The 13,961-nt window shown below is 47.9% G+C and overlaps 1 long non-coding RNA gene across 1 annotated transcript; it reads left to right on the top strand.

Moving 5' to 3' along the window:
* Positions 1-13,507, top strand: LOC141047375 (uncharacterized). Its single transcript, XR_012219793.1, has 2 exons — positions 1-293; positions 12,804-13,507. It is a non-coding gene; the product is annotated as an uncharacterized lncRNA (long non-coding RNA).
* Positions 13,508-13,961: the final 454 nt, after the last annotated feature.

Consider the following 13,961-nt stretch of genomic DNA (forward strand, 5'->3'; position numbering starts at 1 on the left):
GTCGGCTGCGCTCCGTTATGATCAGCTCCGCCCACTCCGCGCTGGCGGAGAGCTGGGCTCCTTCCAGGTGTGATTTCACTTCTGGGGGCGTGTCATACGGGGGGGCGTGTTCTGACAGCAAAGGCAGGGAGAAAGAAGACGCAATCACACACTGTCTCTGCCGCGTCTGGTGCAGGGAGAGAAGCCTCCATTACACATTTGTCTCAGCTGTCTCTCTGATACCGGCGTCAGTGAGCAGTGTGGAGTGAGGTCAGCGGCGTCAGTGACAGACAGGAGGGCTTAGTAAGTAACAGGTTGGTGTCTTCTTAGATGTTTGGTTGATGGGGGCTGATACTTGGGGCTAACTAGTGGGATTTGGGTGCTTATCTGGGAGCTGTTGGGCTCCCGGAGTGGAGGGGGGACTAATGCACGCTGCTGGGGTCGGGGGGGGTAATGCATGCTTACGGGGTCTATTTGGGGTCCGTGGGGGGTTAATGCACGCTTGTGGTGTCTGGTAGTCCCGGGAGAGAGGGGTTAATGCACGCTTGTGGTGTCTGGTAGTCCCGGGAGAGAGGAGTTAATGCACGCTTGTGGTGTCTGGTAGTCCCAGGAGAGGGGTTAATGCACGCTTGTGGTGTCTGGTAGTCCCGGGAGAGAGGGGTTAATGCACGCTTGTGGTGTCTGGTAGTCCCGGGAGAGGGGGGTTAATGATGCACGCTTGGGGTGTCTGGTAGTCCCGGGAGAGGGGGGGGTTAATGCACGCTTGTGGTGTCTGGCAGTCCCGGGAGAGGGGGGTTAATGATGCACGCTTGGGGTGTCTGGCAGTCCCGGGAGAGGGGGGTTAATGATGCACGCTCGGGGTGTCTGGCAGTCCCGGGAGAGGGGGGGTTAATGCACGCTTGTGTCTGGTAGTCCCGGGAGAGAGGGGTTAATGCACGCTTGTGGTGTCTGGTAGTCCCAGGAGAGGGGGGTTAATGATGCACGCTTGTGGTGTCTGGTAGTCCCAGGAGAGGGGGGTTAATGATGCACGCTTGGGGTGTCTGGCAGTCCCGGGAGAGGGGGGGTTAATGCATGCTTGTGGTGTCTGGTAGTCCCGGGAGAGGGGGGGGTTAATGCACGCTTGTGGTGTCTGGCAGTCCCGGGAGAGGGGGGTTAATGATGCACGCTTGGGGTGTCTGGTAGTCCCGGGAGAGGGAGGTTAATGATGCACGCTTGGGGTGTCTGGTAGTCCTGGGAGAGGGGGGTTAATGATGCACGCTTGGGGTGTCTGGTAGTCCTGGGAGAGGGGGGTTAATGATGCACGCTTGGGGTGTCTGGTAGTCCTGGGAGAGGGGGGTTAATGATGCACGCTTGGGGTGTAGGGTAGTCCCGGGAGAGGGGGGTTAATGATGCACGCTTGGGGTGTTTGGTAGTCCCGGGAGAGGGGGGGTTAATGATGCACGCTTGGGGTGTCTGGTAGTCCCGGGAGAGGAGGTTTAATGATGCACGCTTGTGGTGTCTGGTAGTCCCGGGAGAGGGGGATTAATGATGTCTGGTTGGGGGTTAATGCACGCTTGTTGGCTCTGGTTGTACTTCGGGGGGGTACTAATGCATGCTTGTAGGGTCTGCTTGGGGCTCCCAGGAGGGTTAATGCACGCTTGCCGTGTCTGGTTGGGTCCCAGGGGGGGGTTAATGCACGCTTGCCGTGTCTGGTTGGGTCCCAGGGGGGGTTAATGCACGCTTGCCGTGTCTGGTTGGGTCCCAGGGGGGGGGTTAATGCACGCTTGCCGTGTCTGGTTGGGTCCCGGGGGGGGGTTAATGCACGCTTGCCGTGTCTGGTTGGGTCCCGGGGGGGGGGGGGTTAATGCACGCTTGCCGTGACTGGTTGGGTCCCAGGGGGGGGGGTTAATGCACGCTTGCCGTGTCTGGTTGGGTCCCGGGGGGGGGGGTTAATGCATGCTTGCCATGTCTGGTTGGGTCCCGGGGGGGGGGGTTAATGCATGCTTGCTGTGTCTGGTTGGGTCCCGGGGGGGGGGTTAATGCATGCTTGCCGTGTCTGGTTGGGTCCCGGGGGGGGGGTTAATGCATGCTTGCCGTGTCTGGTTGGGTCCCGGGGGGGGGGGGTTAATGCATGCTTGCCGTGTCTGGTTGGGTCCCGGGGGGGGGGGGGTTAATGCACGCTTGCCGTGTCTGGTTGGGTCCCAGGGGGGGGGGGTTTAATGCACGCTTGCCGTGTCTGGTTGGGTCCCGGGGGGGGGGGGGTTAATTCACGCTTGCCGTGTCTGGTTGGGTCTCATGCACGCTTGCCGTGTTTGGTTGGGTCCCGGGGGGGGGGTTAATGCACACGCTTGTAGGGTCGGGTAGTCCGGGGGGGTTAATGCACGCTTGTGGGTTCTATTTGGGTCCGGGGGGGGGTTAATGCACGTTTGTGAGGTCTGGTTGGGCTCCCGGGGGATTAATACACGTTTGTGAGGTCTGGTTGGGCTCCCGGGGGATTAATGCACGCTTATGGGCTCTGGTTGGATCCCAGGGGTGGTTAATGTACGCTTGTGGGTTCTGTTTGGGTTTCCGGCGGGATTAATGCATGCTTGTGGGGTCTGGGTGGGCTCCTCACTGTGGAGGGGATTAGTGCACGTTTTCGTGGTTTGGTTGGGCTCCGGGGGGGGGGGGGGGGGGGGGTTAATGCATGCTTTTGAGGTCTAGTTGCGACTCGGGGGGGGGGGGGGGGGGGGGGCTGTTAATGCACGTTTGCGGGGTCTTGGTGGACCCTGCATTAACCCACCCCAGAAGCCCACCAGATCCCACAAGCGTGGAGGGTTTAATGCACGCTTGTGTATCTGGTTGGGCTCACGGGGAGGGGGTTAATGCATGCTTTTGTGGTCTGGTGGGCTCCTTGGGGGTCTAATGCAGGGCCCAACCAGACCTCTCAAGCGTGCATTAACCCTCCCCCGGAGCCCTACCAGACCCCACAAGCATGTGTTAATTGACCCCCAGAAGCCCAACGAGACCCCACGAGCGTGCGTTATCCCCAGTAGGCCCCCCCCCCCCCCCCCCCCCCCCCCCCGGGGACAAACAGACACCACAAGCGTGGATTTACTCCTCCTGGTCTGGTTGGGATCTTGGGACAGGGGGGATTTAATGCACAATTGTGGTGTCTGAGTGTCTTGGGGACTTGATGCTTGGGCAACAGGGCCTGTCTGCATCTGTTGTGATTTGAAAGCGGGGGGGGGGGGGTTGATTTTGGGGTAGGCGCTCGACTGGTAGGACTTTCTGGTGGGGGGTTATACTTCGGGGTTCCGACGGGGGGTGGACATCCGACGGGGGTTTATGATGGGGAAGCTGGACATCCGATAGGACTTATGCTGGGAGGGGGTGGACGTCCGATGGGGTTTATGCTTAAGGGGGGTGGACGTCCGATGAGGTTTGTGCTGGGGAGGGGTCAGGGCTGGGCGTCCCATGAGGTTTTATGCGGGGGGTGACAGTTTTATGCTGGGAATGGCATCCAATAGGGGCTTATGCTTAAGGGGGGTGGACGTCCGATAGGGGCTTAAGGGGGGGGTGGACGTCCGATAGCGGCTTAGGCTTAAGGGGGGGTGGACGTCCGATGAGGGTTTATGCTGGGGGGGACGTCCGATGAGGTTTGTGCTGGGGAGGGGTCAGGGCTGGGCGTCCCATGAGGTTTTATGCGGGGGGTGACAGTTTTATGCTGGGAATGGCATCCAATAGGGGCTTATGCTTAAGGGGGGGGTGGACGTCCGATAGCGGCTTAAGGGGGGGGTGGACGTCCGATAGCGGCTTAGGCTTAAGGGGGGGTGGACGTCCGATGAGGGTTTATGCTGGGGGGGACGTCCGATGGGGGCGTGTGGACGTCTGACGGGGGCTTATGCTTGGGGGCGTGTGGACGTACGATGGGGGATTATGCGGGGGGGGGGTGGACGTCCGATAGGGGTTTATGCTGGGAGTGGCGTTCGATAGGGGCTTATGCTTAAGGGGGGTGGACGTCCGATGAGGGCTTATGCTGGGGGGTGTACGTCCGATGATGGTTTATGCTTGGGGGCATTTGGACGTCCGATGGGGGCTTGTGCTTGGGGGCGTGTGGACGTCTGATGGGGGTTTATGCTTGGGGGGTTGGACGTCCGATGGGTTTAATGCTGTGGGGGATGGGCGTCCAATGGGGGGTTTAAGCTGGGGTGGCATCCGTTGGGGGTTTTGCTTGGGGGTGGAGGGTGCATGATGGGTATTTACGCTTGGGGGAAGGGGGCATTTGGGCTTTGATGGGTTTATCCTGTGGGGTCCACTGATTAGTGTGAGGTGGAGGTTTATGATTGGACGGGGGGGGGGGGGTTACCCTGTGTGGCCCTCTGGTTGGTGTGCGGGGTGGTTAATGCTTCATTAGGGCACACCAAAAGCTATGGTTGTATGCTGCTTATGCTAGGAGGGTACACCAACTGGCATGAAGCTAATCCGTTTTAGCTTAGTGTCAGTAGGAGGCAGACATGGGTCCGGACCACCCAGGCTGGTTTCTGCCTTAGGTCTTGATTTTTTTTATTAATGATTTCCCTTTTTCTTTCATATATTGCTTTTAAGGGCGACAGAGTGGTGTTATCTCTCTGATCATCTGTGGTCTACGAGGCAGGGCCCTAACACATCAAGAGTGTTTGCGGTTTTCCAGCGGACAGTCCTTGCCACTTATCCCCTACCCTCTCGCCCCCCCAGAGCCAGATAGAGTAGGGAGGGAAGACAAATCCGTTACCTGCCAGTCGCTCGAAAGTCTGTGTAAAGGTTAGGATTTGAAATCTTCAGGACAGGTATATCCTACCAGGCAGTGAGGGGGCTCCATTAAAAAATGAAGGGACAAGTCAAATATGTCCTAGTTTTCCCCTGAGCAATATGGACATCTGGGGAAACCTTCCTATTCATGTGGCCTCCACGTTTGACAGAGGCTCCTGCGACCCTACTCTTAAAAAAAAAAAAAAAAAAAAATCCAGGCTCTTGTCTAGCCTCTGGTGGCCGGGCCACACCGCCAGCGCCCTGAACAATCATGCATGCCAACTTTCCAGTGCTTCCTGCCCTCTACCTATCAAGTTTTTCTGCAACAAAAGACTAAACTCCTGCTTCCCAAGAGGTGCACAGTCCAATTGTGGTTGTTTCGGAAATGTTCAGTCCAAAAAAGCAACCAACAGGACAACTCTCTTACCCGCCAGGAAAAGAAACCTTCCTTCAGGCCCAACCCCCTCCTGGCGTCCACAAACCCATCAGCGCTGGTCTACTACGCCTGGATCTAGCAGACTCCCTTTGGCATAACGGGGTGTTCCCACCTTGGATGTCTCAGGGTTGGCTGCCGTCTCCTTCCCTATTCAAGGCTGGCATTATGATATCTGGTTCTAGACACCGGAAGCAGGCCCCGGGGGGCCGAGCCACAGACCCATCAGTCCTGCCCGCATGCACCAACAGCATATTACAGTTGTACACTACATAAGAAATGCATTACATGAAACAAGCAAAAGTTTTCAATGCAAAAAATGCACTTTTATAAAATTAGAAAGGTTTCTATATATGTAAGAATGTTATTTAGCCAATATTTCTATAAGTAAAAGTCTGAGATTTCTGTGGGAAATCTTAATTTGTTCCTCTTAAACTGGTTCCGAATGTAAATAAAACATTGCTCTGATTTAAGTCTGTTGTAATTTAGCTTTTTATTTCATGCAAGGACAAGCCCATGATACATCTGTGTCACACATGGAAGGTACTGTAATAACTGGGTTAGGCTAGTTTCACACTAGCGTATCTACACGCAGCGCACAGCGCCCCCTCCTCCTACTATTGCACATCGCTGCATGCGATCTGCGCACCCTATCTTTAGCATAGGGTGCGCAGACCGTGCGCTAGTAGGATTTTGTGTGCGCTGCGCTCTTTTGACGGTGCGCCGAGCACACCAAAATGCAACATGGTGCATTCGGCGCACCGTCAAAAAGCCATCCCACCACTTCACGGTGACGTAATTGGGACAGTCCTAACTAATTAAAAACCTTACCGCTTTGTCCCGTGACTTGCATGTGGATAAGGACTGAAGATTAGGCCCAAATAGTGGACACAGGAATGGGAAACCACATCAATATATAAAGGTTTTTAACCCCTTCCTGACATGAGACGTACTATCCCGTCCACGGTACCCGGGCCCGTATGACCGGGGACGGGATAGTACGTCTACCGCGATCAGCGGCGCCCACGTGGTGAGCGCCGCTGATCGCGGCCGGGTGTCAGCTGATTATCACAGCTGACACCCGGCACAATGTGTCAGGGGCGGTCACGGACCGCCCCCGACACATTAACCCCTTGCACACCGCGATCAAACGCGATCGCGGTGTACCGGGAGTTAAAGGGAAGCATCGGCAGGGAGGGGGCTCCCTCCGTGCTTCCCTGAGCCCCCCACGGCAGCGCAATGTGCAGCGCTGCTGCGGGGGACTCCTATCCTCCAGGCCCCCGAATCCAAGATGGCGACGGGGGCCTTCGGGGGCCTGGGGAAGCTGGCTTCCTTAGTGCCTGCAAAGCGCAGGCATGAGGAAGCCTTGTGCACTGCCTGTGACAGATTGCTGATCTGTCACAGTGATCTGTGATGTGACAGATCAGCGATCTGTCACAGGACAGTGATGTCCCACCTGGGACTATGTAATAAAGTAAAAAAAAATTAAAAAAAAAGTGTAAAAATAAATTAAAAAAAATCGCCAAATAAATTAGTAAAAAAAAAAAAAAAAATATTCCCCAATAAATTCATTTTTTTAAAATAATAATAAAAAAACAACAATAAATGTACACATATTAGGTATCGCCGCGTCCGTAACGACCTGCCCTATAAAACTGTCCCATTAGTTAACCCCTTTAGCGAACCCCTTAAAAAATAAAAATAAAAAACGAAGCAAAAAATAATGATTTATTATCATACCGCCAAACAAAAAGTGCAATAACGCGAGATCAAAAAGACGCATATAAATATCCATGGTACCGCTGAAAACGTCATCTTGTCCCGCAAAAAACAAGCCGCCACACAGCATCATCAGCAAAAAAATAAAAAAGTTATAACTCGCAGAATAAAGCGATGCAAAAATAATTATTTTTTATATAAAATAGTTTTCATTGCATAAAACCGACAAAAACATAAAAAAACGACCTAAATGAGGTATCGCTGTAACCGTACTGACCCGAAGAATAAAAGCGCTTTATCAATTTTACCGCACGCGGAACGGTGTAAACGCACCCCCCCCAAAAGAAATTCATGAAACGCTGGTTTTTGTTCATTCTGCGTCCCAAAAATCGGAATAAAAAGCGATCAAAAAATTTCACGTGCCCGAAAATGGTACCAATAAAAACGTCAACTCGTCCCGCAAAAAATAAGACCTCACATGACTCGGTGGGTCAAAATACGGAAAAATTATAGCTCTCAATATGTGGTGATGCAAAAACTATTTTTACAATAAAAAGCGTCTTTTAGCGTGCGACAGCCGCCAAACATAAAAACCGCCATAAATAGTAAATCAAACCCCCCGTTATCACCCCTTTAGTTAGGGAAAAATAATAAAATAAAAAAAATGTATTTATTTCCATTTTTCCATTAGGGTTAGGGTTAGGGCTAGGGGTGTGTTGGGGTAGGGTTAGGGCTAGGGTTAGGGCTAGGGTTAGGGGCGTGTTGGGGTTCGGGTTGGAGTTAGAATTGGGGGTTTCCACTGTTTGGGCACATCAGGGGCTCTCCAAATGCAACATGGCGTCTGATCTCAATTCCAGCCAATTCTGAGTTGAAAAAGTCAAATGGTGCTCCTTCCCTTCCAAGCTCTGCTATGCGCCCAAACAGTGTTTTACCCCCTCATGTAGGGTATCAGCCTACTCAGGACAAATTGCAAAACAATTTTTGGGGTCCAATTTCTCCTGTTACCCTTAGGAAAATAAAAAATTGGGGGCAAAAATATCATTTTTGTGGAAAAAAAATGATTTTTTTATTTTCACGTCCGAGTGTTATAAACTTCTGTGAAGCACTTGGGGGTTCAAAGTGCTCACCACACATCTAGATAAGTTCCGTGGGGGGTCTAGTGTCCAAAATGGGGTCACTTGTGGGGAGTTTCAATAGTTTAGGTACATCAGGGGCTCTCCAAACGCACATGACACCCGCAGACCATTCCATCAAAGTCTGCATTCCAAAACGTCACTACTTCCCTTCCGAGCCCTGACGTGTGCCCATACAGTAGTTTTCTCCCACATATGGGGTAGCAGCGTACTCAGGACAAATTGGAAAACAACTTTTGGGGTCCAATTTCTCCTGGTACCCTTGGGAAAATAAAAAAAATGGTGACTAAAAGATCATGTTTGTGGAAAAAATACGAATTTTTTATTTTCACGCCCGGGCGTTGTAAACTTCTGTGAAGCACTGGGGGGGTCAAAGTGCTCACCACACATCTAGATAAGTTCCTTGGGGGGTCTAGTTTACAAAATGGTGTCATTTGTGGGGGGTTTCCACTGTTTAGGTACATTAGGGGCTCTCCAAAGGCAATATCACACCCGCAGACCATTCCATCAAAGTCTGCATTCCAAAACATCACTACTTCCCTTCCGAGCCCCGACGTGTGCCCATACAGTAGTTTTCTCCCACATATGGGGTATCAGCATACTCAGGACAAATTGGACAACAACTTTTGGGGTCCAATTTCTCCTGGTACCCTTGGGAAAATAAAAAAATGGTGACTAAAAGATCATGTTTGTGGAAAAAATACGAATTTTTTATTTTCACGCCCGGGCGTTGTAAACTTCTGTGAAGCACTGGGGGGGTCAAAGTGCTCACCACACATCTAGATAAGTTCCTTAGGGGGTCTAGTTTCCAAAATGGTGTCATTTGTGGGGGGTTCCACTGTTTTGGTACATCAGGAGTTTTCCAAACGCGACATGGTGTCCGATCTCAATTCCAGCCAAAAACGTCAAATGGCGCTGCTTCCCTTCCGAGCTCTGCCATGCCCCCAAATAGTGGTTTACCCCCACATGTGGGGTATCAGCGTACTCAGGACAAATTGCACAATAACTTTTAGGGTCCTGTTACCCTTGGAAAAATAAGAATTGAGGGTGAAAAGATCATTTTTGTGGAAAAAATATGATTTTTTAATTGTATGGCTTTATGTTATAAACTTCTGTGAAGCCCATGGGGGTTCAAAGTTCTCACCACACATCTAGATAAGTTCCTTAGGGTGTCTAGTTTCCAAAATGGTGTCATTTGTGGGGGGTTTCCACTGTTTTGGTACATCAGGGGTTTTCCAAACGCGACATGGTGTCCGATCTCAATTCCAGCCAAAAACGTCAAATGGCGCTGCTTCCCTTCCGAGCTCTGCCATGCGCCCAAATAGTGGTTTACCCCCACATGTGGGGTATCAGCGTACTCAGGACAAATTGCACAATAACTTTTAGGGTCCTGTTACCCTTGGAAAAATAAGAATTGAGGGTGAAAAGATCATTTTTGTTTAAAAAATATGATTTTTTAATTGTATGGCTTTATGTTATAAACTTCTGTGAAGCCCATGGGGGTTCAAAGTTCTCACCACACATCTAGATAAGTTCCTTAGGGGGTCTAGTTTCCAAAATGGTGTCATTTGTGGGGGGTTTCCACTGTTTTGGTACATCAGGGGTTTTCCAAACGCGACATGGTGTCCGATCTCAATTCCAGCCAAAAACGTCAAATGGCGCTGCTTCCCTTCCGAGCTCTGCCATGCGCCCAAATAGTGGTTTACCCCCACATGTGGGGTATCAGCGTACTCAGGACAAATTGCACAATAACTTTTAGGGTCCTGTTACCCTTGGAAAAATAAGAATTGAGGGTGAAAAGATCATTTTTGTGGAAAAAATATGATTTTTTAATTGTATGGCTTTATGTTATAAACTTCTGTGAAGCCCATGGGGGTTCAAAGTTCTCACCACACATCTAGATAAGTTCCTTAGGGTGTCTAGTTTCCAAAATGGTGTCATTTGTGGGGGGTTTCCACTGTTTTGGTACATCAGGGGTTTTCCAAACGCGACATGGTGTCCGATCTCAATTCCAGCCAAAAACGTCAAATGGCGCTGCTTCCCTTCCGAGCTCTGCCATGCGCCCAAATAGTGGTTTACCCCCACATGTGGGGTATCAGCGTACTCAGGACAAATTGCACAATAACTTTTAGGGTCCTGTTACCCTTGGAAAAATAAGAATTGAGGGTGAAAAGATCATTTTTGTTTAAAAAATATGATTTTTTAATTGTATGGCTTTATGTTATAAACTTCTGTGAAGCCCATGGGGGTTCAAAGTTCTCACCACACATCTAGATAAGTTCCTTAGGGGGTCTAGTTTCCAAAATGGTGTCATTTGTGGGGGGTTTCCACTGTTTTGGTACATCAGGGGTTTTCCAAACGCGACATGGTGTCCGATCTCAATTCCAGCCAAAAACGTCAAATGGCGCTGCTTCCCTTCCGAGCTCTGCCATGCGCCCAAATAGTGGTTTACCCCCACATGTGGGGTATCAGCGTACTCAGGACAAATTGCACAATAACTTTTAGGGTCCTGTTACCCTTGGGAAAATAAAAATTGGGGTGAAAAGATCATTTTTGTGGAAAAAATATGATTTTTTAATTGTACCGCTGTACGTTATAAACTTCTGTAAAGCCCTTGTGGGTTCAAAGTTCTCACCACATATCTAGATAAGTTCCTTGGGGGGTCTAGTTTCCAAAATGGGGTCACTTGTAGGGGGTTTCCACTGTTTAGGTACATCAGGGACTCTCCAAACGTGACATGGCGTCCAATCTGAATTCCAGCCAATTTTGCATTGAAAAAGTCAAACGGCGCTCCTTCCATTCTGAGCTCTGCCATGCGCCGAAACAGTCATTCCCCCCCACATATCAGGTATCTGGTACTCAGGACAAATTGCACAATAACTTTTGCAGTTCAATTTCTCCTGTTACCCTTGGTAAAATAAAAAAAATTGAACCTGAAGTATTTTTTTTATGAAAAAAAGTTAGATGTTCATTTTTTTTTAAATATTCAAAAAATTCCTGTGACGCACCTAAAGGGTTAATAAACTTCTTGAATGTGGTTTTGAGCACCTTAAGGGGTGCAGTTTTTAGAATGGTGTCACTTTTGTGTATTTTCTATCATATAGACCCCTCAAAGTGGCTTCAAATGTGATGTGGTCCTAAAAATAAAATGGTGTTGTAAAAATGAGAAATCGCTGGTCAACTTTTAACCCTTATAACTTCCTAACAAAAAAAAATTTTGGTTCCAAAATTGTGCTGATGTAAAGTAAACATGTGGGAAATGTTAGTTATCAAGTTTTTTGTGTGCCTTGTCTCTGTGATTTAAGGGCATAAAAATTCAAAGTTGGAAAATTGCGAAATTTTCAAAATTTTCGCCAAATTTCCGTTTTTCTCACAAATAAACGCAAGTTATTTGAATGAAATTTTACCACTAACATGAAGTACAATATGTCACGAGAAAACAATGTCAGAATCACCGGGATCCATGGAAGCGTTCGAGAGTTATGACCTCATAAAGGTACAGTGGTCAGAATTGTAAAAATTGGCCCGGTCATGAACGTGCAAACCACCCTTGGGGGTGAAGGGGTTAATATTGATTATCACTGTCCCAATTAGGGTCACTGTGAAATGGAAGAATGGCTTTTGCATTTTTTTTTAAATCGAGCATGTTAACTAAGTACCTTATATTTTCATGCATTATTGCTGTTTATTTACTACAGTGTATTCAATCATTTTGTCCCCCCCCCCATATAAAGTACTACCACTACCTGTATGTCGCCATATACAGCATTCTAGAATGCTGTATATATAGTACGTCCACTACCTGTATACCCTCTATATACAGCATTTTATAAAGCACGTCCACTATCTGAATGCCCTTATATATACACAACATTCTAGAATGGCAATCTGCATAACTTTGGTTTTTTTTTTTTTTTATTAGGTTTGCCATCCAATGGGCTACGCTAGTCTTAATCCGGTGCCTCCTCTTCTATCACTGTCCTTTCTTTGAGTCGACGACGCGTCCTAAGTCCATCCACGTAGTGTCTTCCATCACGCTCCGGTGCAGGTCGCTTCTCTCTGCACTTTGCAATACTTTGTGATCGGCAGGGCAGAGACGTGTTCCTGCACAGAAGCATCATGGGGGAGGTTGTGTGGATGATGTAGGACGCATCATCCACGGGAAGGAGGACTGTACTGGAAGATCAGTGACAAACATAATACCAGATTGCCTCGTAGATGAGTATAAGATGTTATTCACATTTGCCTCAGACCACACGTGAGGACGTTTCGAGACTGTGCCTCAGACCACACGTGAGGACGTTTCGAGACCGAAAGCAGAGTAGAAAGTTGGTCATTGTATTTTAACCCCTTCATGACCAAGCCTATTTTGACCTTCATGACCAGGCCATTTTATGCAATTGTGACCAGTGTCCCTTTATGAGGTAATAACTCTGGAACGCTTCAACAGATCCTAGCAATTCTGAGATTACTTTTTCGTGACATATTGGGCTTCATGTTAGTGGTAAACTTAGGTCGATAATTTTTGCGTTTATTTGTGGTAAAATCAGAAATTTGGCGAAAATTTAGCAATTTTCAGATTTTTAATTTTTATTCTGTTAAACCAGAGAGATATTTGACATAAAGTAGTTACTAAATAACATTTCCCACACGTCTACTTTACATCAGAACAATTTTGGAAACAACATTTTTTTTTGTTAGGAAGTTATAAGGGTTAAAAGTTGACCAGCGCTTTCTCATTATTACAACAAAATTTATTTAAGAAAAACTTTTTTTTTTTTTTTTTTTAGGGACCACCTCACATTTGAAGTCACTTTGAGGGGTCTAGAGGGCAGAAAATACCCAAAAGTGACACCATTCTAAAAACTACATTCAGGAAGATTACTAACCCTTCAGGTGCTTCACAGGAACTAAAGCAACGTGGAAGGAAAAAATGGACATTTTAATTTTTCCAACAAAAATTTTCTTTTAGCATCAATTTTTTTTTTTTATTTTCACATTGGCAACAGGATAAAATGGATCCTAAAATTTGTTGGGCAATTTCTCCTGAGTACATGGATACCTGTTTGGGTGCACAGCAGGGCTTAGAAGGGAAGGAGCGCCATTTGACTTTTTGAATGGAAAATATGCTGGAATATTTAGCGGTTGCCATGTCGTGTTTGGAGAGCCCCTGTGTGCCTAAACATTGGAGCTCCTCCACAAGTGAAGGGGTTAAGTCACTACTTGTATGGGGTCATTACTGTATATACAGGCGATGTGGTGGGTACATACTTAATAAAAAGATCTGTGTGGCCCGGTAGTGTACAGTGATGTGAAATACTTTTTGCCTACCCCTCCTGATTTTTTTTTACTCTCTTGCATGTTTGTCATACTTAAATGTTTCAGCGTAACAAACAAATCAAAATATTTGACAAAGATTGCACAAGTAAACACAAAATTCAATTTGTAAATGAAGGTCTTTATTATTAATTGGGAATAAAATACAGGGCCCTGTGTGAAAGTTATTGCCCCTACTTTTTTTAACTGGTTTGTCACATCTTTGAAAAGCGAAGTTCAGTTTCCCTTGCCCTACCCAGGCCTGATTACTGCCACACCTATCCTCAATCAAAAAATCACTTAAATAGGACCTGCCTGACAAAGTGAAGTAGACAAAAAGATCCTCAAAAGGTAGACATCATGCTGCGATCCAAAGAAATGCATGAACAAATGAGATGGAAAGTAATCAGATCTATCAGTCTGGAAAAGGTTATAAAGCCATTTCTAAAGATTTGATATTCCAGCGAACCACTGTGAGACCCATTATCCACAAATGGAGAAAACATGGTACAGTGGTGAAACTTCCTAGGAGTGGACTGGTCATTAAAGTTAAAAAATACTGGGGGGGATTAAAAGGTTATTGAAATTGGCATTTTTTTAAGTTTATTTTATATGAAAAAAATATTTTCTTC

This window comes from Dendrobates tinctorius, unplaced genomic scaffold (assembly GCF_039654945.1).
Source record: "Dendrobates tinctorius isolate UK_male_01 unplaced genomic scaffold, ASM3965494v1 ptg000127l, whole genome shotgun sequence".
NCBI lineage: Eukaryota > Metazoa > Chordata > Amphibia > Anura > Dendrobatidae > Dendrobates > Dendrobates tinctorius.